Raw genomic sequence first — 25,288 nt, 5'->3', positions numbered from 1 at the left:
GCCAAGGGAGAGAGGGTTTAGTTTGTTTTGTTTTGTTTTAAGCCAGAGAGTTGAGCCAGCGGCTGCAGGGGGAGAAGGGAGGTAGAAGGCAGAGGTGAAGATTCAGATGGAGGCAGACAGAGATCACAGCTCAGGAGCAGACGGTCCCACCAGCCTCTCCTAAAGACATGCTCTGTCAAAAACATCTGAATCGATAGAAATCCACGAGGAGGTCAGGGCCTGGCCATGAGCCACGGTCCCCAGGAGGGTCAGAGTAGGAGTGGAAATGGCTCCTAGTGGAAGGAACAGCTGGGGCTGGGGAAGCGGTTCCCAGGAAATACAGTGGCAGCCTGGGTCCTTCTGGGCCGCCCATGCCCCCTGCCCCAGCACAGGAGCTGCAGGGAAGCTCTCTGCGCACCTCCTGCAGGCTGTCTGTCTGCTCCTTGGACCACCCACATGGGCTGCCCCTACTGGTTTAGCATGGACCTGGGTTTCTCTCTTCCTGTGCTCTCTGGGGCTTACCTGTGTGCCTGCAGCTTCTACCTGAAGTCACCCTGTTCCCTGGCCTGGGTGTGGAGTTTCCCAGCTCCTGGCTCCTCGATTCAGAGCAGAAGGTGTCCCAAAGCTCTCATACCCAAAGAAACTGAATTCTTCCTTGAGCTTGCCCTCCCCACAGCCACTGAAAGATGTCTGCAAACAGACCCACCTCCACCAGTCTGTCTTCCACGTCCCCGGCTCGGTGACTTCCACCAGTGATCCTGTCCCTACACCATGACTACATCAGTGGCCGTGCACTGAGCCCATGCCCCTCACTGACCCATTCCTTCACTGTACATCAGTGGCCGTGCACTGAGCCCATGACCCTCACTGACCCACCCCTTCACTGAATACTCCTGCCACATGCTCTTCCTGGAGCTCTACCGATCGCTGGGTGTGCGATGGGGAGCAAGTCAGATTTGTCCCTGCATTGTGTGACTTGAAGCCTTCCATCTAGCATTGTGCTAGACACTGTTTGTGTTATCCTCTGTATTCCTACAGCAGCCCCATGAGACAAGCATGACTACCTCTATTTTAGAAAAGAAGAAATCGAGGCCCAACGTGGTAAGAATTCCACGGCTTATAGAGAGAAGATCCTTAACCCACACCCTGGGAGGCTCTGCTTCCTCCACCCAGGGCTGCCTCAGCTTCTCGGAGCTCGGGTTCTCCAAGCTCTCTTCTAAAGTGACTCCTCTCCCCTCTTCCTTCTCTCCACGGAGGCAAATGTGTATTGTTTGAGTCTGGAGACCGAGGTCTGAGGCTCAGCTCCTGGATCACACCTGGGTAACCTGGAAAGGACTATTTATTTCATGGCTCAAAGCCCTCCTCGGTAAAATGAGCGAGGATGATCCCTCCCCAGATAGGCGCTGGGGGGACTACGTGAGGTCAGAGACGTGAAAGTGTTTTCAGAGGCACTCACAGGCAGCGGGTTATGCTTATCAAAACTTTCTCTAAGCGGAAGCCTGGCATCAGCAAATTACATGTTAACCTGTGTTGCAGTCACTACACTTCCTGTCCCAAGCTGTTTACACTGGGAGTGCTTTGCTAGCTGTGTAATGAAAGGGTTTTCCTCTCCTAAAGGAATGCTAGATGTCTCCTAGCAGGGAGAGGAAAGAATCGGGGGCCTTCCTTGCACTGCTGAAATCACAGCCCAGAAGGCTGAGACTAGCATTTGTTGAGCATTTAATATATGCCAGGCACTGTACTAAGCTCTTTGTGCACAATACCTCATTTATTTCTCATAAACCCTTAAAATGAAAATAACTATTCTTACTTCACAGATAAGAAAATGAATGTATCTGAATCCACAAAGCTTTGAAGTGGTGAATTTAAGACTTAGAGCTAGGCCTGTGTGACTCCAAAACTCATGGTTTCCCAGGAAGAAAAACCCAGCCCAGCCACAAATCCCTGCCAAAAGCGACCTCCTCCCACTGCAGCCTTAGCACCGCCACTCTGATGCTCACTGCTGTGCCTCTGCCCGCCTCTGCACCACACAAGGAGCTCTTTGAGGACAAGGACTGTGTTGAACTCATCTTTGTGTTTTCAGCCATCAGCACAGTGCCGGGGCCAGGGACGGCATCAACAAACATTCTGCTGAATGACCGAATGGTCAAAGAGTAACTTTTTCTTAAGGATAAAATCGTGAATCTTATACAAACAATCAACCTATGTCAAAATTGTATTTAGTTCATTAGTTCATGGGGGAACCAGTAAGATATTACAATTGGTTCAAAGAAAAACTCAAAGAACCTCAAATATAGCTCATGTAGTCTGCTCCGACTGCCATAAGAAAACACTGTAGGCTGGTGGATTAAACAACAGAAATCCATTTCTCATGGTTCTGGAGGCTGGAAGTCCAAGATCAGGGTTCAGGGTGTCTAGAGGGGGCTCACTTCCTGGCTTGTGTGTCCTCCTGCTGTGGCCTCACATGTCCTTTCCTCTTTGTGTTATCAACAGTTTTCTGTAACTTACAGGGCTATAAAATAGCTCAAAGACCATGAAAGCCTGAAAAAAAACCCAGAAGAGTATGCTAGGCAAGACACCCAATCATCTTTTTGGTCCATTTCAAAGCCTTTCACAATTTTTCCCTGTAGAACGAATCAATGAAAACAGTTGTCTGGGATGACGCTGGGAGTGTCCACTCCCCCATCCACCCCCAATCCCATCTCTCCGGGGCTGCACTTTGGCATGCTTCTTTCATCACCCACTTCCATCAGACAGTGGGTGGTCCCACAGCTTGGCCCTGAAGGCTTTCAACTGCCAATCAACTCCACCCACAGTGATACTGACGCCGGACTCACCCTTACAACTGCCTGTGGAGTATCTCTGTTGTATGCAGTGGAGAAAGAATGCTGCATTACAATGTCCTAAATGGAGGGGGCCTCTGACTCAGAACAGCCACAGCAAGGGCACAGGTGGGCTGGGAAGGAGGACCCTACAGCACGTGGACTCCTTTGCCACTCTCATTGGTATTGGCTCATGGAAGATTTTAGCCCATGAAAGAAGGTGCATGACACAGTCTTATAGGAAAGGGGCATCCCCAGCCTCCCTAGACCTCAGGGCTCCTTCACCAGCTAGCTGGGCCCCATTGAAAACTTTAAGACCTCTCTAGAAACTGCACCTGACAAGGGGCTAAGAGTGTAAGAGGAAAATCAGGCATGTGAAGGAGGTTCCCACTAGAAAATCAATGGAAAGCAAACCCTGGGATGTCTAAATGCCAAGAAGAGTCCAGCTAGCTCATTGGAAAATTCAACCTTGACTTCAGATCCCCTGAAAAGCCAACATTTGCTCTTAGAAAACAATTGCTGATGTCTTTCTCTGCCTTCCTCTTCTGCAGGTCAAGTTCTACCTGCAGAATGGTGTTTGTGATGCAGGTCCACAGTGTTTATCTCTGGAATAACAGTGGGCACAAACCGGCCAAGACCCCCATCAGCCACTGACAGCCTCACATCTCTAGCCTGCACTAGCAACAGCATCTAACTAGTTCGCTGACCTCCAGTCTCACCCCTTAACCCATCTCACATGGATGCCAGAGTCAGATTTCTAGATACATCTGGCTTTGTCTTTTTTTTGCGTAAAGTATTTCTTTGGCTTCTGATTGGTTCCCTGTAAGATAAAGATCTGTGGTGTCCAAGGTGTTTCACAACTGCCCCCTGCTCACCTCCCAGCCCTGTTTTCATCACTCCCTGATCCCTTCTTTGGCCTCCAGCCTCACCAGCCCCTGGTAGTTCTCTGCATCCCCCAGGTCATTTCTCCCACCTTTACTCACACCCTTCTTCTGACCAGCTCTATCCCTTCAGAGACTGGTTCAGGTGTCTTCCCAGTATGCATGCTCTCTCTCTGCTCCAGCATGCCTCTGTCAATCACCACATCTCTCCTCTATGTTAACACGTCTGCCCTGCCACCAGACTATGGGCTTCTTGACAGCAAGCATTGTTTTCCATACTGTTGACAGGTGTCCCCCCAAAATGCGTGAACATCTAGAACCTGGGAATATGACTTTAATTTGGAAATAGGGTCTTTGCAGATATGACCAGGTTAGATGAGTTCATACTGGATTAGAGTGGACCTCACTCCAAACAATTGGCATTCTTTTAAGAAGAGGGAAATGTGGACCCAGGGGTACAGAGGGGAGAATGCCATGTGAAGACAGAGACAGATTGGAGTGAGGCTCTGCAAGCCAAGGCATGCCAGCAACTGCCAGAAGCCATCAGAAGCTAGAAAAGAGGAGTGTGACGATTCTTTTCTTGAACCTCAGAGGGAGCATGACTCTGCCGTCACCTTGATCCTGGGCTTCCAGCCTTCAGAGCTTCAAGAGAAGAAATGTCTGTTGCTTTAAGCCATGCTGTTTATGGTAATTTGTTACTGCAGCCCTAGAAAACTCATAAAAGTTCTTATCGGAGCCCCTAGCTCAGTGCTTGGTAAATGTTGAAACAGTAAATTAATTTAAGGTCTTACAATACACTGCCTGCCTCACTCCCTGACCTCAAGTTGTAGCTGAGGAAGAAAGAGAACACTTGGGGCAAGAGTACTCCCTCCGACCAAGGGAGGCAGGCTCAGTCCACACATATTTATTACATACTTGGCAAGTGCAAATGGCTGTACCCAGTGTAGTGAATGAGAGATGGCTCCTATGCTGACAGAAATGACCTAAGGCCATGGTCAGTAGCATTAGTCCGTTTTCACACTGCTGTAAAGAACTGCCTGAGACTGGGTAGTTTATAAAGAAAAGAGGTTTAATTGACTCACACTTCAGCATGGCTGGGGAGGCCTCAGGAAACTTACTATCATGGTGGAAGGGGAAGGGGAAGCGAGGCCCCTTCTTCACAAGGTGGCAGGAGGGAGAATGAACGCAGGAGGAACTACCAAACTCTCATAAAACCATCAGATCTCATGAGAACTCACTATTGTGAAAACAGCATGGGGGAACCACCCTTATGATTCAATTAACTCCACCTTGTCTCCCCCTTGTCACATAAGAGATTATGGGGATTATAGGGATTATGATTCAAGATGATACCTGGGTGGGGATACAAAGCCTAACCATTATCAATAATGCAGCCATTGTCTGTGGAATGGATTTGCCTCTCAAGGACTCTGGGTGAGGCTCACCTCAGCATGGGTGACTGGGGCTGAGCTGCTAAGGGAGGTGAAGATGTTGAGTTTGCAGAGAGAGGCTTTTTTTTTTTTTTTTTTTGAGATGGAGTCTTGCTCTGTCTCCCAGGCTGGAGTGCAATGGCACAATCTCGGCTCACTGCAACCTCCCCCTCCCGGGTTGAAGCAATTCTCCTACCTCAGTCTCCCAAGTAGCTGGGACTACAGGGGCCCATCACCATGCCTGGCTAATTTTTGTATTTTTAGTAGAGACAGAGTTTCACCATATTGGCCAGGCTGGTCTCAAACTCCTGACCTTGTGATCCACCTGCCTCAGCCTCCCAAAGTGCTAGGATTACAGGCATGAGCCACCGTGCCTAACCTCAAGAGAGGCTTTTAAGGGGACAAACTCCAAACATGAAACAGACAGTGGGATGAGAGAGATGTGCCCCCTGTGGCTCCAAGACCAATATTTGGAATTCACAGGAAAACAGATTTAGGCTCAATCTGAGGACAAGTTTTCCAATAGGAGGGAAAGGAAACCAACACTGCTGAGTGCCTGCCCAGTGCCAAATAACAGCCCCACGAGGCAGCTTTTACCACCTGTCTGCAGACTGAAAAGCTAACTTAGGAGACCTGTCCTAGATTCCATGGCTGAGGGCGGAGCCAGGATTGAAGCCCAGGGCTGCCTGCCTGCAGGTAAACATACCATCCCCCTTCCCTAAAGGTTGTGTTGCGTATCCCCATATCAGTGGTTTAGCTTGCCCGGTGGAATCCAGAGACAGGACAGGCTACATGGGGATGATGCAGAAATGCTCCAACTTCCGGGGCAGGAGGGTGGGCTAAATGACCTTTAAAATCTCCTCTAATTCCAAGGGATTCACTGGCCCTCTTGGGTCTCGTGGACGGTGTTGCAATCACTTTCCAGCACCTCACTGTCAGTGTCACAGGGCCAGAATCCACAGGTGCCCTCAGCAGCTGGTCCTGAACATAGACCAACTCTCAGGCATGGAGCTTGCCTGCTGCACCATCTTTTTTTACATATATTTAATATTGATTTAATTTTTTTTTTTCTTACTTTTTTGGAGAGTCTCGCTATGTTGCCCAGGCTGGTCTCTCAAACTCCCAGGCTCAAGTGATCCTCCTGCCTCAGCCTCCCAAAGTGCTGGGATTCTAAGCATGAGCCACCATGCATGCCCCGCCTGCACCATCTTTTTAGCCCACAGAAAGGAACCTTAAGTGGAGGGTGAGTGGATTTTAGCCAGGCAAGAAGGAATAATAATGTTTTTGGAATGGCATCTACAAAAGGCCAGTGTGAGAGAGAGCATTTTCTGGACAGGCACGTGAAAAAGCATTATCAGTAAAAGGAAGGGAGTAGCAGGAGATAGAGCCCGCAGTAAGGAAATCAGTTTCGATCTGGAAGAGCCTTGCAGGACAGCTGAAGGGACTAAAATTCATCCTCTACACAAAAGGAAGCCATTCATAACTTACTTGTACACAGAATACATAAAGAACTCTTATAACTCAGCAATTAAAAGACAAATAACACCTGTAATCCCAGCACTTTGGGAGGCCAAGGCAGGTGGATCACTTGAGGCCAGGAGTTTGAAACCAGCCTGGCCAATACGACATAACCCCGTCTCCACTAAAAATACAAAAATTAGCCAGGAGTGGTGGTTCACGCCTGTGATCGCAGCTATTCGGGAGGCTGAGGCAGGAGAATCACTTGAACCTGGGAGGTGAAGTTTGCAGTGTGCCAAGATTGATCCATACCCAGCCAAGGGGCTCCCCTTGCCTACCCAGAAGGGAGGCTGAAAGGTGGCTTGTCCTCAATGGTCCTGGGTTTCTGTCCTTGGTGCATCTCCCACTGCTGGGGACTACCTGTGGGTGAACTAATCTGTAGTCTGTTTTCCAGACATGGCCCCCCTGTAGAGTTGTGCAGATTGTACTATATACAGAGGGGTCTGCTGAAACGGTGAAAGAAACTGAAATCCAGCCTGTGCTCTCATCAAAAAGCAAAGGCATCTTCTGGAGGCAGCAGCCCTCATCACTCCCGCAACCCCTCTGACACAGCTTCCACCTCCTAGGCCAAGACTGGAGCACGAGACCAAGGCACTCATCTCAGGCATAAAATGTAAGTTGTAGCCCCAAAACGCGGCACTTAGGCCAGGTGTGGTGGTCATGCCTGTAATCCCAGCACTTTGGGAGGTTGAGGCAGTGAGGTTGCTTGAGCCTAGATGTTCAAGATCATCCTGGGCAACATAGCAAGACTCCATCTCTACAAAGATTTTAAAAAATTAGCCACATATGGTGACAGTGCCTGTAGTCCCAGCTATTTGGGAGACTGAGGCAAGAGGATCGCTTGAGCCCGGGAGTTCAAGGCTGCAGTGAGCCATAATCACACCACTGCACTCCAGCTTCAGCAACAGAGCAAAGCCCCGTCTCTAAATAAATTAATTAATTTTTAAAAGTTTTTTTTAATCAAAACAATATATCAAATTTTAGAGGCAGGATCCAACCCTGCACATGGATGATCCTGTCTCACTCACCTCACTCTAATCTTGGTCCTAGTTCCAATAAAGTTTTATTCATAAAACCAGGAGGTCAGACATGGTGGCTCACGTCTGTAAGCCCAGCACTTTGGGAGGCAGGCAGATCACAAGGTCAGGAGTTCAAGACCAGCCTGGCCAATATGGTGAAACGCTGTCTCTACTAAAAAATAAAAAAATTAGCTGGGCATGGTGGTGGGCACCTGTAGTCCCAGCTACTTGGGAGTCTGAGGCAGGAGAATCACTTGAACCCAAGATGGCACCACTGCATTCTAGCCGGGGCAACAAAGTGAGACTCCATCTCAAAACATGCACACACACAGAGACACATACACAACAGGCAACAGCTGGGCAACAGCTGGGCACTGTGGCACATGCCTGTAGTCTCAGCTATTCGGGAGGCTGAGGCAGAAGGATTGCGTGAGTTCGAGACCAGCCTAGGCAACACAGTGAGACCTTATCTCAAAAAAAGTAATTAAATAATTAAAAATAAAACTAGGTAGCCAACCCATGAGCCATATTTTGCCAATTTGTTGTTGTTGTTGCTATTTTGATGGAGTCTCACTCTGTCACCCAGGCTGGAGTGCAGTGGCATAATTTCAGCTCACTGCAACCTCTGCCTCCCAGGTTCGAGCAATTCTCTGCCTCAGCCTCCCAAGTTGCTGATATTACAGGTGCCCGCCACCAAGCCCGGCTAATTTTTGTATTTTTAGTAGAGATGGGGTTTCACTATCTTGTCCAGGTGCTGGTCTTGAATTCCGGACCTCATGATCCTCCTGCCTCAGCCTCCCAAAGTGCTGGGATTACAGGCATTGAGCCACCGTGCCCAGTCGCCAATTTTTTTTTTAAGTATTGCATTACAATATTATTTATCTTGATTGCTGGGCTGCTCCTCTCCTGCTAGCCCTGACTTGTACCCCAGTCCTCATCTCTCAGATTGGAGGCCACTCCAGATTTCCTTGGTATCAGCTGCAGGCCGGGAACCTGAAGGGAGTTGTGGGAAGGACCAACAGCAAGGATCTCAGGCCCTCTCATTGCCTAAAGTCACCTTCCTCTCTGCAAGTCTTTTCCCTGCTGGCTCAGGATATTCTGAGAGTTCCAGAGGGAAGCAAGGCATAAACTGCCCGGGGCTTAGCAGATGCACCTGTGGTCTCTATCACCCCCAGGGGTTCTGACCTCTAAGTAGAAAGCAGGGACCCAAAGTCTCCTTCTAAATGATGGTTCCACCTCTCTCCTTAGGATTCCCTATTTCCCAGGAAGCTTTTCCTGCATGGAGGGGCAAGTACCCTCAGGTCTCTGCTCTGTGGTTAACTTTTTTTTTCATTCATTCATCATTTAGTCACTTATTTATTAGTCTTTGGTCCCTACTATGTGCCAAGCATTTGTTAGATTCTAAAGATACAGAGGAAACCCCACTACTCTCAAATGAAACCAACCTACACAAGTAATTCCAGTAAAGTTCTGTATATAAAATGCAAAAATATAACCTGTATGTGCACAGGTTTAGCTGTGGCACAGAGAAGGATATGATTACCTGTCCCTGGAAGCCTCAGAACAAGGTGGGTCTGATTTCTCCGAAGAGACAAGGTGTTGATGAATCTTCCCAGCAGAGAGAAGAGTACGCACAAGAACCCGGATGGAGAAGGCACGATGGAAACAGAAGTGAGAGAACTGATTGAATGACAGAGAGGCATTGTTATAGCTGGGCAGCAGGCAATCAACATGAGCTCATCTGAGCATGGGGATAATCGTGCTACCACTTCTATGAGGTTGTTGAGAATATTAAATGAGTTATCTAACCCTTAGCACAGTACCTGGCATCAGGTAATTACAATGTTAACTACTGCTACTCATTAAAGCATTGCTTGAGAATAAAAGTTGAATCACATAGACGGATTTTTGTACATGGAGAAAGACTGGTTCGATCAACATTTAACATCTACTACATCCCCAGACACCTTACGGTTAACTTTCAGAAATTCAATGATCAGTCCTGAGTTTAAACTAAGCCTTCTTGGAATTTAAAGCTGAACTTTCTCTTTTAAGCTCTAGCTCTTGCAAATCAAAATCGCTTTGCCCATAGACTATTGTATCTGTATCTGCCTCAAGTTAAAAAAAAAAAAAATCCATTTAGCAACTCAATTGACTTCTTTGTTCTAGGCTGTAGCCGCCCTCCCCAGAGGCATCGATGTCATTGACTCACTGGGTGCGGGGCGACCAGGCAATAGGAACAGGTAGGTTTACTATTTCAAAAACATTATTCAGCTTCTTATGAAACTGGCGAGATTTAGGGATGAGGCTTGGGTAATGGGGATGAGGGAAGGCTTAGATCCAAGAGGTTTAATTTACAGAAGGGTATGTCTTTGGGGGGTCTTTCTTGTTCCTCCCAGGAGGAAATAAAATATCCTGATAAACTGTTTCATTTGGTGGAAAATAAGATACTACATATTTACTGAGCCAGGCTCTCTTCTCAGAGGGGTTCCTTGAAAACACTGGGACAGTTCTGCTTCTGTAGATTACATCTGAGGCATCTATCTCATGGGGGCAGGGGTAGAATTGTCCCAGCTCTTGGAAGGTTAGAGAAAGGTTATTGCATAGCTTGGAACTTAGAAAACGGAGCTTCTACTTCTACCAGGATTCCTAGCACTCAGAATCTGCCCTTTGGAAAACTGTTTCTGCTATTTGTATTTTCTATTTCTATTTTCTCGTTTTTAAAAGATACAGTTATATTTGAAAATACCAGCCTGTCTTTGGCAGTGCTAAAAGAACTAAAGAAAGGATTTAATTTCAGCATGAGCTGAAGTTAAAAGAGAAAAACAGTCTCTTATCTTTAGGGAGGCTGGTCCCCAAAAAGGTGGGAGACCCCAGAGAAAGAGAAGTCTTGGCTACTGAGGAGGCCTTGAGAGATGGAGAAAGCAGGTTGAGTTCCTGGCTTCCCTAGTCTCCAGAAAAAAAAAAAAAAAAAAGTTCAGGGAATGTCACCCCAAAATATTTAGCTCTGGTATGCTGATTACCTCAAACTGAGAGCACTTGGGGTACAGCGAATGCAGGCAGGGGCGCTCGCTGAGCTTCCTGCATCTACCTAAAGACGTCCTCCAAAAAGAAGCCAACAGTCATGAAACCCTCCCTGGGAATCTATCAAACAGAGAAGACTGGCTCCTATCACAGGAGAGAGAGGAAACTGGGGGTCTGGGGGGCACCCACTCAGGCAGACTTTGTCAGACTCACTCATTCTTCCAAGGGCCCATTCATCTTTCCGAATCCCATATACTCTCCTCCAACTTGCCCGCAGTCCCCCTTCTCTCTCCCCTATGAAGAACGCATCTCAGCTTCTAAATCTCGCTGGGTTTGGGGTATTCACTTTTCCTTCACGTGATGCTCCTGTGCACATAATAATCATGTCTACCTTTTCTCCTGCTAATCTGCCTCCTGTCAGTTTATTTCATAGACTTAATTATGGAAGTCTCAGAGGTAGAGGGAGGGGTTTCCCTCCTTGACATGGGTTCCACCCTGTATGGATCAGCTGTTGTTCCCTTCCTGCCTTGGGGTATCCACGGCAGCCCCTCCTTGCCCTTGCAATGTCTCCCTTGTCACTTGAGACAGTCTGGAAGGCTTTCTCTCTATTCTTTGCAAGTCACAATCCCAATGTGGCTTTTAAAAATTTTTATTTTTTAAATTCATTTATTTTGGGAGTGGGGGTGGAGTGCAATGGCACCATCACAGCTCACTGCAGCCTGGATCTCCTGAGCTCAAGCAATTCCCCATCTTCAGCCTCCTGTGTGGCTGAAAGGGGTGGAAGATCCTGCTTCTGCTTACTGTGTGCCAGGCACCAGAGATAAAAATAAATGAAGACCCTGCCCCTCGCCTGAGGAACCCTGGCTGATGAGGTAAATGGGCTGGGCGAGCATTCCAGGGGATGCCAGATGTCAAGAGTGATGCCAATGCTGGGCGAGTATTCCAGGGGATGCCAGAAAGAGCCCCAGTTCTGGAATCCCCTCCTCCAAGGCACTGAACTAGGCCCCGTTAAAATTAACTCCACCAATTAAAGGCATCGTGTTAGGAAACAATGCTGCCTGTCTTCTTCTTTATTTTTAATTACAGAGCCTGGCCTAAAGTTGTCAAATCATTTATAATTAGAGCAGAGTTCCTAAACAGAAGGCCAGGGACCGGGGAAGGGGAAGAAGGGATGGAGAAGACAGGGGTTCTTGGTCTCCCCTCCCAGCCCTCTCTGGCCTGGTCCGGGCTCATCTCTCTCCGGACAGCTGTGACAGGCTGCTGCCCCACTAATGGACAGGCTGTCTAGGGAAGCTCTCGCTGTCCCTCCCTCACCTCTTCGCGAACACCATGATTATAGTCATTATGGAGTCACCCTGAGTGATGGGAAGACAGGCGGGTGGTACATCAGCAGCCCGGGAGGCTGGAGGTGGCTGTGGGTATGGCAGGACTGGCTCAGGCTGGAGAACAGAACCTGGAGAAAGCGCAGGGGCTGAGCTCCTCTCCTGCCCTCTCCCTGCAGGGCGGCATCCGTCACTCGTCAAACAGCCCATGGCTGGCATAGCAAGAACAGTGGAAGGGCGAGGGAGAGAGGCTCTAAACAAAGTGATGCTCTTTGGTCCTGCCTCCAGGCCCCTGCCAGCTTCGAGGCACTCTGCAACCACAGACAGACATGTGGCCAACTCCCGCACATCTTCCCATATGATGGTTGGAAAGAAAGCTTGGGAGGGAGAGACTAAAGAAAACCCTTATCCCTACTGAGCAGAGGTCATACATGGGCAGCCTCTAAACTTGGTGGGAGGGAGCAGGGCCCAGGCTTTCACCTCCAGCCTCTGCTCCCACCCAGTATGAGGCTCTGCCTCTCCTGGTTCAGGGCATAGACCAAGGGGCGGCCCAGCCCTCACTGTCTCCCTGGACCACAGGTGGGCAGCACAGGGAGGTCCAGCAAGCCAGGAACAGCCCAGCACCATCACCTCCTCTTACCACATACCACCTCTTTCTAGCCAGGACCAGGTTCTAAAGCACCCCCCATCCCTCCCCTCCTATTGCAATTGCCTTTTCACATAGTCTCTCTCACTTAAGTCCTGATTTGCTCTTTATTTGACACCAGCCAGGAACAAGAACGCTTTCCCCCTGAAGTCACCTCTCACAGGCCATCCACCCTCAGTAGCCTTGGTCCCTTAGATGACTTATGAGCTCTGCAGGTAACCAGGTTCACTGCTAGGTCAATGAGCTCCCCTCTATTCCCCTAACCAGCTTCCTGACTCTCGCCTGTCTCAGGGCTTACATGTGAGTAACAAAACAAGCTTATCTTTCTGAAACCTTCATGCTGTGCCATGTGCTGTGCTGGGTACTTCCCAGGCATTTTCTCCACCCTTGGGAGCTGAGCACTATTACTGTACCCATTTCTCTAATCTGCAAATTCGTTCTGCTCAGCTACAGGATGGCAGCGCCATGGGTCTACCCACCAGCCCTACAGTATTATGATCACCTCCTCGCCTCATAGATTCCTTGTGAGGATTAATGGCATGGCACGAAGGTTCAAGAAAGATAGCCTTACCTATGCCATCATCATCAATCGCTTATATGGCAGGTGCTTAGAACAGTGTCTGGCACACAGTTGATGCCATATAAACGATTGTTATTACTATTACCACTATGATAATGACATGGGCTGTTAGTAGGTTGCATTGCCACCGTGATGATGATGGCCTGGGCCACTATGTAAAAAGGGTTCAGTAGCCCTGGGTTAAGTAACTTGTCTAAAGTCACACAACTACAATGTGTCCACTTGTAATGTGCTATATAATTCACTTCTGTATTACCCAGTTTACTTACTATGTTCATTGCTTATTGGCCCCATTGCTAGAACGTGCGCTCTGCAGGGCAGGGATCTCTGTTTTGTTCACTGCTCTATCCCTAACGCCTGGATAGGTCCTGGAACATAAAGGGTGTACCATAAATATTATCAGATGAATGTATGGATGAATAAAATAATTTTAAGGCTTGAGGTCCTAACCATTGCACTCTAAGGCAGCCTTCTGGTCCTAGATCTGCAGTTTTCTTTGAAAGTCAAAGTCAGCCTAAACCATTCCTGATGGGGAAGGTGAAGAAAGCACCATTTCCCGAGCCCTTGAGGAATCCCTTTACTTAGATAGGGAGCTTGTGGGTTTCTGGGAAACTTTCACACGCATCACCTGGTTGGAGTGATGGGTGTTTCCATTATATTCATTTTACAGGAGAAACTGAGGTGCAGAGGCCTACTTGGGTCCTTCCCTAGGCGCCATCCCACGCCCAGCCCTAGCCCTGTCTGGGGCCAGCCTCTAGCCCAGTCCTTGCCCCTGTGGGCCGCAGAACAGGAAAGAGCCCACTTCCCTTTCTGCACTGCTAATTACCCTTTTACCTCACGCTGGTGTATTTTTGCCGTGCGATCTGCAGTTCTGTTTGTATCTACCTCTGGGTAAGAGTATTGGGGACGTTACTCAGGGAGGCTCCTGGCGCCAAACTGCTCCCCAATTTACAATTGCAATTACGGTCTCTGACAGAAACACATGCAGCCGGCGTCAATTTTAAGCAATATTTTGATCATAATAATTAAAAAAGTAACTTATGGCATGCACACATTAGATAAATTAACGTTATTCCAAGGCTCTGCTAAAAGGCGTGCAAAGGAGAGAGGAGGGAAAAAAAAAAACGTTCTCGGATTTATCCGGGGCCTGGGAGTCTTGTCTCCAGCACGACTCACTCTCTGGGCTTACAAATAAACTTTCACATTAAGTTAAACATCTGCACGGCCTGCAAGTTGAATGCTGCCTGTTCCCATTGCTCCCTGCAACACACACGTAAATTTGATGATTTATTAAGGTTTTCAGGTATAAACAAGCACATTTCCTTGTCACTGCTCCCCAGGCCACTGAAAGGATGCTCACATCTCTCTGGAGCATGCTGCTCTAGACCCAAATGGGAGCAGGCTCTGAAGGCTGGGGGGCTGAAATGGGGGAATGGCAAGGACTTCTGATGTCTTTTCCCAGCACACTCACATACACAGGTACATTGATGGCTATATATACAGACCTGCAGCCATGCACTCTCATGCCCAGTCACCACTACACACACACACACACACACACACACACACACACACACCAAATCAACCTGCCCCAGACACAGGATTCATAATCACATACACCTCACACTTCATCCACAGACATCACATAACTGGCACATGTATTTATATACATCTGCCCTCTTACACATGACCCATAATCACAGAACATGCATCCCACACTTCTGTTCACATGCACATGTGCACATATGTGAATACACAGGCACTCCCATGAACAAATATTCCGGTCCCCAGATAGGTCCCCAGATACACAATTCATCAACGTTGACATACTTACACTTTCACTTACACACTCACATACCTAACACACACACACACGCAGACATTGGTTTATAGGCACATACACAACTATCTGCTCACAGACACACAATTCATCATTACAAACAAAACCCACACACATAGTCATACAATGAAACTCACAAATATGTGCATGCATGCACATTGATACACACGCTCTCACACATACTCCCCTCTCTCTGTACAGGCAGGACACCCACCGCAGAGCAGACCAGGACACAAGTCAGCATCAGTCACTTTTTAACTTTTGAGGGGCCCCCACACTGGTGGCTGCTCCCCACAGCCACACTGTTTATGTCTACAGATACAGAAAACATTCACACACCATTCCAAGGGCTTTGTCCTTTATGAAATCCACCCAGGTCCCGAGCTTGTCCCCTGATCTGGGTTCCCAGGCAGTCCAATCCCTAACCTTAGTGGGGTGAGTGCTCCAATGTTTGGGGGTACAGGGGTAAAGGAGGAAGTCTCATTGGCTTTAAGTAGTGGTTTACTTTTTTTTTTTTTTGAGAGAGAGTCTTACTCTGTTGCCAGGCTGGAGTGCAGTGGTGCGATCTCAGCTCACTGCTGCAACCTGCGCCTCCCAGGTTCAAGTGATTCCCCTGCCTTACCCTCCTGAAAACCTGGGATTACAGGTGCCTGCCACCACACTCAGCTAATTTTTGTATTTTTAGTAGAGACAGGGGTCTCACCATCTTGGTCAGGCTGGTCTTGAACTCCTGACCTCATGATCCACCTGCCTTGGTCTCTCAAAATGCTGGGATTACAGGTGTGAGCCACTGTGCCTGGTCAGTTTACTTTTATTTATTATAATGAGTGTCACTATTTTTGGGAAGTGTGGTTTAAAAATCTATCTTTTTAACATAAAAAAAGATGTTTTAATTTTTGAAACCACCCCCATGTTGCAGGTCTGTGGCCTGCAACATGGCAGAGTTGAGATTCCAGGTCTCTGAGTCAGATGCTGGGATTCAAATCCTGGCTCCACCACGCAGTGATGAGTGAGTGGCCTTGGAAAGGGTTTAGTTCCTGTTTCCTCATTAATCCCTCACCTATTTCATAGAGTTGTCATCAGGACCAAATGAGATGAGGAGCTGAGGGCAGTGCTCGGCCTGGGGCATGAGCCTAGTACATCTCATTTGCAGCTGTTTTTGTCCTGACATCTCCTTAAACTCTGTCCTTCCTCCCCATCTGTACCAGCCTCTCCCTTTTCTTGTCTCCCTGCCTGATTCTTCCCCTGCCTCTCCTGCCCTCCACCTGGGGGTGCTTAGCCCCTGTCCCTCTGCCATTCTCCCTCTGCATACATCCTTCAGGGACAACATCCACTCCTATCGCCTACCACAGTGGTTTGGGCAAAAAATGAGAGTTTTGATCATATACCCAGAGGGTGAGTTCTTGGGAGCCTCAGTTTCCCCTTTGGTAAAATGGAAATAAGTCTGCCTCTCCTTCTCACAGAGCTGAATGTGGCTGGGCCTGAGAAAGGACTTTGAGGCTGCAAAGCCTGAGAAACATGTCAGTTGTCACCATGGACTTTGGCCCATCACCTCAAACCTCTCCTCTAGACCATAAGTTTCTCCTCCCTCCCAATTCCCAGTAAGTCCTTTCTACTTGCAGGTCCTTCCCTCTGCCCCTGCACACTTTTAAACCCCATCCTCAGCTCCCTTGTGTTCCTATTTCTTCCCACATCTCCATCCTTCTCCCACACCCAAAGTCTCCACCATCTTGGACTCTTCCCTCCATCTCTCTCCTCCGGCCACCAACACATTCTTTTCCTTCAACTTCAAAACCTTCTTTTACCCATCCCTTCTTTCCGTCCCCACTGCCACTACCCAAGGCCGTCACTGGTTTGCTCAAAGTCACTGCCCCGGCTTCTCCTGCGGGCCCATCCTGCTTGTGGCCAGGACAGTTTGCCTTTTCAGGCACACCTTTCATCCGTGTTGCCGGCCTCTCAAGAGAAGTCCAGATCCCCCTGCTGGTCATCTCTGCCAAAATCCACCTCATCTTTCACTGTGAGCAGAGTATAGCATGGGGTGGGGGGGCATTTTACCCAATCAGAGAGAAAGACATACTAAACACACCTGCATCAGAGCCTCCCTGAGCCTTTGCTCTCTGCCTCCCTCTCGTCCCGGAAGGCCCCCTGCCTCCCGCTGCCCATTTAAGTCCCATCCCAGCTCACCACTCAACTAAAGAAAGCCCCACCCATGAAGGCTTCTCCAGCCCACAGAATCTCTCCCTCCTCTGACGTTGTCATCAGGCCTGGGATTTTTTTTCTTTAAAATATTTTTATTATGAAAAATGGCAGACATACAAATACATATAATACAACAAAAAACATGTGCCCAGCATTTTTTTAGTTCTACTTTTTTATTTTATGAATGTTATACATCTACAAGGTTTACGAAGTTACCTAATTCTAGTGGGTTTGAAATTAAAAAACAAACCACCTGTAATCCCTTGCTTTCCAACCCCTCACCCACCCCAGGCAGAGGCAACCACTCCTTAGAGGCAACCATATCAAGGCTTTTAGCTGATTCTTTCAATATTTACCTCCAAATCTCTTTAAAATGTGCTTATGTTGCTATGTCTTTGTTATTTCATTTTTGGCATTATCTATTGACTTTCCATTATCGAGCATGCAGATTTGGCTGTCTTTCCCCTCTTGCCATCACACACACACACACGCACACACACACACACACACACACACACTCTTCTCCTCTCCATCCTGATGACTTATGTATATTGCAATTTTTGTTAGATCAATATTTACATGATTGTGATGCTAAAGATGCCATTCTGATACTAGATCCTTTGTAAGTGATGGCTTTTTCCTCCTCTTTCTCAGGAACCTTATAGAATCTTCTTTTCACGATGTTGCACCTTGATGTGAGCTATTTTTTCAGCATGTTGGACACTTGGAAGGTATTTTCAGTCTGAAAACTCATGTTCTTCTGGTCTGGGACTTTTCTTGAGTTAGTTTACAACCTCCCCTGCTCTGTTTGGGTTTTCTTTCCTTCATATAGAGGACTTTCTGGACTGCTCCACTAATTTTCTTATCTTTTCTATTTTCTATCTCTTTGTCTTGTTTGTTCTGTGTATTAGTCCATTCTCATGCTGCTATTAAGAACTGCTCAAGGGCTGGGTACAGTGGCTCACTCCTGTAATCACAGCATTTTGGGAGGCCTCAAGTGTGAGGCCAGGAGTTCAAGACCAGCCTAGCCAACATGGCAAAACCCCGTCTCTACTAAAAATATAAAAATTAGCTGGGCATGGTGGCATGCACCAGTAATCACAGCTGCTCAGGAGGCTGAAGCAGGAGAATCACTTGAACTCAAGAGGTGGAGGTTGCAGTGAGCTGAGATCGCACCATTGCACTCTAGTCTGGGTAACAGAGTGAGATTCTGTCTCAAAATAAACTAACAAACAAACTGCCTGAGACTGGGTAATTTCTAAAGGAAAGAGGTTTAATTGACTCACAGTTCAACATAACTGGGGAGGCCTCAGGAATCTTACAATCATGGTGGAAGGTGAAGGAGCAGCAAGTACCTTCTTCACAAGATGGCAGGAGAGAGAAGTGCCAGCAAGGGAAATGCCAGACACTTAGAAACCAGATCTCGCAAGAACTCACTCACTATCATGAGAACAGCATGGGAGAAACTGCCCCAGTGATCCAATCACTTCCCACCAGGTCCTTCCCATGACACACGGGGATTATGGGAACTACAATTCAAGACGAGATTTGGGTGTGGACACAGTCAAACTATATCATTCTACTTTCTGAGAGACTTGTTTGAGCTCAGGAAACGATACCCCAAAATGAAGGCATCAGCAGCAGCCTCAGAAGCAAAAGTTTTTCTATGATCGTCTCCTGCCATCTGTCTCTCAGTCCAGTTCTCCCTCAAGGCCAGCTACAGAAACAAGAATCCCTTTTCCCCAAAGCCAGCCATGAAACCTAAAACTATTACTTTCATTTTCCCTTTGCCTTTCTGTGTAAAAACTGGCTGTAAAGAAATTATCTGACCTACCTTGTTTGATTGTAGGTTGTACGACCCCCTAATCCAGAGAGGGTCCTGATGCACACCCAATGGAAGGAACGCGTTCTCAGAGAGGCTGAGAAGAATCTGGACAGACAACCCTGCCGGGCTTCCCCACTCAGTCTGTCGGCACTAGGTCACCCTCTTTCCTCGATCGTATTTCTACAGAGCTGTCCATCCTCGCCTTCTGCACGTTAAATTTTCTGCAAAACTCCAGAGATCGGATGGCTTTGGCCCCCACATTTAAACTTAATCCTCTAATGCTTCTATTGAAATTTTCAACTTCTCCTACTATATTTTTAATTTCTAAGAGCTCTTCTTTATTATTTTATATAGCATTTCTTTCTTATTTCTTTTTTTTTTTTTTTTTTTTCTTTTTTGATATGGAGTCTCGCTCTGTCGCCCAAGCTGGAGTGCAATGGTGCAATCTTGGCTCACTGCAACCTCCGTCTTCCAGGTTCAGGCAATTCTCCTGCCTCAGTCTCCCAAGTAGCTGGGATTACAGGCACCTGCCATCACGCCTGGCTAATTTTTTGTGTCTTTAGTAGAGATGGGGTTTCACCATGTTGGTCAGGCTGGTCTCGAACTCCTGACCTCATGATCTGCCAGCCTCAGCCTCCCAAAGTGTGGGGATTACAGGTGTAAGCCACTTTGCCTGGCCCCATTTCTTATTTCATGCAGTTATCATCGCTTATCTCTCTAAGGGTATTAATAATTGTTCTTTGGAAATTTTCTTCTTCCTACATTGCACTTAACACTGCTCAGTTGCTTATGGTCTTGTTTGTTTTGGTGACTTTCGTGTTGGTGACTTTCCCTCATTGTTAGCTCCTGTGTGAGAGTTGGGGACTGAATGTTAATTGGAAGCTCCTAGTGGGTAAGTGGGACCTGTCTGACCAGGAGATCCCTGTAGGGTGAATGGCTCTGTAGTTGGGGAACCTCTGATGTCTGTATCTTTAAGTCTTTCCTCTTGAGCTAACCAGATTCCCCAGAAAAAAACTCTTCCAGTCTTTGGCTTAGAAGGTAAAGGCCAGACTGCCAGCATTCTCAGGAAAGGGATATGGAGGCCTCACGCTCTTATATGCATAAGTTCATTTTGAAGGCACCAAAAACCCAAAAGCAGATACAGAAAGAGATATGATCTGTATGTTCCTTATCTGACCAAAACACGGCTTTATGTGAGTCACCGGCCACAACTCTGCCCTCCTCCCACCCTCCAGGGAGGTCAACTGACCTTGGACACTATGACATTCCAAGAAAGTGATGTAAAGAAACTTCATCAGAACCTCCCATCTTTGAAGCCCTAAGCCCTTATTTTGTTAACCTTGTATAAACTTTTCACTCTGGCTGTCCAGCAAGGCACTCACTACTAACTGCTCCTGCACATCTGTCTTTTCTCCTGTTAGTCTGTCTGATGTCCATTCATTTGCAGGGCCCCAACTACACAGACCGAAGCTGGTAGAGCGGAAGTTTTTTTTTCCAACAGTTTCATCTCTCTCCCTTTTTTAAACATGGTATCTCCATCCTCAGCCTGGTATCCCCCAATCCAGAGATTTTGTTTTACCATTTCCAAGAACAAATCTCAGTTTTCTGCCAGCATGGAGAAAGAGCAATTATCCACTGCTATAGTTTACTTTTTTTCTTCTTTTTTGAGACAGAGTCTTGCTCTACCCAGGCTGGAGTGCAGTAGTGTGATCACAGTTCACTGTAACCGCCATCTCCTGGGCTCAAGGGATCCTCCCATCTCAGCCTTCCAGGTAGCTAGGACTACAAGTGTACATCACCATGCCCAGATAATTTTTAAATTTTTTGTAGAGAAGGGTCACACTGCCAGGTGCAGTGGCTCATGCCTGTAATGCCAGCACTTTGGGAGGCCCAGACAGGTGGAGCATGAGGTCAGAAGTTCAAGACCGGCCTTGCCAAGATGGCAAAATGCTTTCTCTACTAAAAATACAAAAATTAGCCAGGTGTGGTGGTGGATGCCTGTAACCCCAGCTACTCAGGAGGCTGAGGCAGGAGAATTGCTTGAACTCGGGAGGTGGAGGTTGCAGTGAGCTGAGGTCATGCCACTGCACTCCAGCCTGGGCAACAGAGTGAGACTCCATCTCAAAAAAAAAAAAAAAAAAAATAGAAAAGGGTTACACTATGTTGCCCGGGTTAGTCTCAAACTCTTGGCCTCAAGTAATTTTCCTGTCTCTTATAAAACCTGACACATAAAACCATCAGATCTCATGAGAATTCACTCACTGTCATGAGAATCACCAGCATGGGGGAACCACCTCTATGCTGAGATTTAGCCTCCCAAAGTGCTGAGATTACAGGCATGAGCCACTGCACCCAGCCACTGCTACAGTGTAAATGTGTTCCCCAAGTTTCATGTGTTGGAAACAGTCTTCACATTTATATGCTGATTGGAGGCAGGGCCTTTGGGAGATTATTAGGGTTAAGCAAGGTCATCAGGGTGGGAATCCTTCTTCTTATAAAGCCACCAGTCCCCTCAGAGAAGAGAAACCTGAGCTGACATGCATGCTCCTGCCCTCTTGCCATGTAATGCCCTCCACTATATTATGACATAGCAAGAAGGCCCTCACAGAAACTGAGCAGATGACAGCACCATGTTTTTGGACTTTCCGGTCTCCAGGGTTGTAAGAAATACATTTCTTTTCTTTATAAATTACCCAGTCTCTGGGTTTGTTTGTTTGTTTTTGAGACAGAGTCTCGGGCTGGAGTGCAGTGGTATAATCTTGGCTCACTGCCACCTCTGCTTCCTGTGTTCAAGTGATTCTTCTGCCTCAGCCTCCCAAATAGCTGAGATTATAGGCACCTGCCACCACACTTGGCTAATTTTTGTAATTTTAGTAGAGACGGAGTTTCGCCATGTTGGCCAGGCTGGTCTCAAACTCCTGACTTCAAGTGATCCACCTGCCTCAGACTCCCAAAATGCTAGGATTACAGGCGTGCATCACCACACCTGGCCTGGTATTCTTTTATAGCAAAAGAAAACAAACTAAGACATACACCTACACAGATTTGGGGAAGTGACCTAATAATCAAACGTCTTGATTTTTAGCCAGGTCTCCTTATTTTATTTAATTTATTTTCATTTATTTGAGATGGAATCTTGCTCTGTCATCCAGGCTGGAGTGCAGTGGTGTAATGTCCATCCACTATAACCTCTGCCTCCTGGGTTCAAGCAATTCTCCTGCCTCAGCCTCCCCAGTAACTGAGATTACAGGCGCCCAACACCATGCCTGACTAGTGTTTGTATTTTTAGTAGAGACAGGGTTTCACCATGTTGGCCAGGCTGGTCTCAAACTCCTGACCTCAAGTGATCCACCCGCCTTGGCATCCTAAAGTGCTAGGATTACAGGCGTGAGCCACCACACCCAGCCCAAGGTCTCATTATTTTAGCTCCCTTCCTCACTCTACTTCCAGCAACATTAGTGTCACCAGTGTCTGAGACTGTGGTGGGGGTTGGGGAGAAGGGGTGGGTATTGGCTTTTTAGCCTTCCCCTTTTACAGTTTAGGCTTCAGCTTTTCCCAGCCTGCTCAGTTTACTCACTCATTGCTTTACAGTTTCCAAACTTGTGCTGTTGTTGTCTTCTCTCCCATTATTTCTGGCACAGGGCAAACCCCAAATTGGGGCTCAGCCCAGGAGGCCACGTGGGTTCTTGGCTTTGTGCAGGAAGAAATTCAAGCACAGGAAGGAATTCAAGAGCAAGCAGAATAAAGTGAAAGGAAGTTTATTAAGAAAGTAAAGGAAAAGGCGGAGTACAGTGGCTCATACTTGTAATCCCAGCACTTTTGGGAGGCTAAGGTGGGTGGATACCTGAGGTCAGGAATTCCAGACCAGCCTGGCTAAGATAGAGAAACCCCATCTCTACTAAAAATACAAAAACTAGCTGGGCGTGGTGGCACGCACCTGTAATCCCAGCTACTCGGGAAGCTGAGGCAGGAGAATCGCTTGAACCCAGGAGACAGAGGCTGCAGTGAGCCAAGACTGTGCCACTGAACTCCAACCTGGGTGACAGAGGGAGACTCCATCTCAAAAAAAAGAAAGTAAAGGACTAAAACATGGTTATGACATAGGTATAGCAGCCTTTGTGGGCTGTTTGCTGGCTATATTTATGGTTATTTCTTGATTATATGCTAAATATGGAGTTGATTATTCATGAGTTTTCCAGGAAAGGGGCAGAGATTTCCCAGAGTTGAGGGTTCCTCCTCCTTTCAGACCATATAAGGTAACTTCTGGACATTGAGATGGCATTTGTAAACTGTCATGGCACTGGTGAGAGTGCCTTTAGCATGCTAATGCATTATAATTAGCATATAATGAGCAGTGAGGACAATCAGAGGTTGATTTTGTTGCCCTCTTGGTTTTGGCAGGTTTTGACTTCTTTACCGCATCCCATTTTATCAGCAGTGTCCTTGTGACATGTATCTTGTAAAACAAGTCCTGCCAAATTTCTATCTCATCTCTATCTTTGTGGGTTTCTGATTTTTAAAAAATTCCTTCATTGTCACGTTAGGGTCTTCAAAAAGAGCAAAATGAATTGTGTGCATTCAATTCACCATCTTTACCTAGACGTCTCTGTAAGCTCTTTTTCACTGACTGACTGCACCATGGACAGCATGGTAACCTCCGTGACCGGCACATACACCTCTGGAGGAGTTCCTGGAAATAGAGAGTCTGAAGTAACTGGAAAACCACAAAAGGGTAGAATGACCAACACCTGCAGTGCATAATTAACTTGAGACATTCTTCTATTGTTCCTTATTCCTGCCTCAACTGACAAGGCAATTGGACTTTGTAACTCACCTTGGTCAACCTCATGACTCCAGACCCTGCGACCCTCTCGCAGCTTGCAAAAACTGCCCTAAACTGTAACTTCTGTAACTCTCCACTGCCTACCCCAAACCTATAAAACCAACTCCTACCCCATCGCCTTTTGCTGACTCTCTTTTCGGACTCAGCCCTCCCACACGCAGGTGAATCAACAGCCATGTTGCTCACACAAAGCCTATTTGGGGGGGTCTCTTCATTCAGAGTGCATGTTTTAAAAGTCTCCATCTGCATTCCACCTTTGAACTGATGGGCTTATGCCTTTTAATAAAATCCTTTTACTGTAATTTCCATGGGTTTGGGGGAGTATAAACTAATGGATGGGTTCAACTTGCCATCTTTAACTGGAAATAATTTGTTATTAAACTGCTCTAGACATAAATGTCTATCTCCCCACTTGTAGCCAGCCCTTACTGTGGTGAGTTTAAGAAGAGTTTTCTGTTTTTGTTTTTGTTTTTTGCCTCAAAAGCCAGCACAATGGCTGGATACTAAAGACTTATAACTGGACCTATGTTTTCATATATTTAAACTAACTTCCCTTCTCATTGACAAATGGATATTCAACAAATATTTAGTAAGGATCTACTCTTTGCCAGGTAATATCCAGGCCCCAGGCACACAGCAGGGGTCAAATCTGACTGAGCTCTGCTCACATGGAACTTGCATTTGGCTCTGTTAAAATATCTTCTAGGAGCTTATTACTTCTCAAGGCAACCCCATCCCATCAGCTCCTGCTGAAAACTGGTTTTCCATTACTTTCACCCATTGGTCCAAATTCCTCCTGGCAGAGGTTCCCTCTTCTGTAAGATAGACCTCCAGTTAAGTAAAAATGATCTGTGATTCTGTTTTCCTCATACTTTCCTTCAACCACTCATACAGTTCCAGCGCCTCCTCCCACAATGAATTCACGAAGCACTCAGGACCCTCCCCCATTCTCTCCCTTCGTCTCTGTGAGTAAGAAAGTGGAATAAAGTAAAAAATAATATATTAGTCTTTGTCCCAGGTTCCTGGCACAGAGTTTCAAAAACGCTCAGAAGCTCCTGAATGATGGGAATGTCTTTTGTTATTCATAATGAGCCCTTTTCAGCCACACCTGCGTTTATGCTAATGAGATGACTCACAGCGGATCCCCTAGACAGGTTCAGAACAGGCTGGTTCTCAGGAAAGCCAACCAAGGGATTAAAGAGTTGGAACTTTCAGTCCTTCCTCTCTCCCTTCCACCTCCAGGAAAAGATGGAGATGGATTCCGGTCACATGGCCAATGATTAAATCAATCATGCCTACATAATGAAACCTCAATAGAAACTCTGAACAACGAGGCTTGGAAAACTTCCTGGTTGATAAA

The 25,288-nt window shown here is 47.0% G+C and overlaps 1 long non-coding RNA gene across 1 annotated transcript; it reads left to right on the top strand.

The window, feature by feature from the left end:
• Nucleotides 1-9,836: 9,836 nt before the first annotated feature.
• LOC118145722 (uncharacterized) lies at nucleotides 9,837-24,337 on the top strand. The gene is made up of 3 exons (XR_004731052.3): nucleotides 9,837-9,892; nucleotides 17,915-17,991; nucleotides 19,110-24,337. It is a non-coding gene; the product is annotated as an uncharacterized LOC118145722 (long non-coding RNA).
• The last annotated feature ends 951 nt before the right edge of the window (nucleotides 24,338-25,288 follow it).

Source organism: Callithrix jacchus, chromosome 10 (assembly GCF_049354715.1).
Source record: "Callithrix jacchus isolate 240 chromosome 10, calJac240_pri, whole genome shotgun sequence".
Lineage (NCBI taxonomy): Eukaryota > Metazoa > Chordata > Mammalia > Primates > Cebidae > Callithrix > Callithrix jacchus.
The sequence above is the reverse complement of the archived record's forward strand: the minus strand, read 5'-3'. Positions and strand labels throughout refer to the sequence as shown.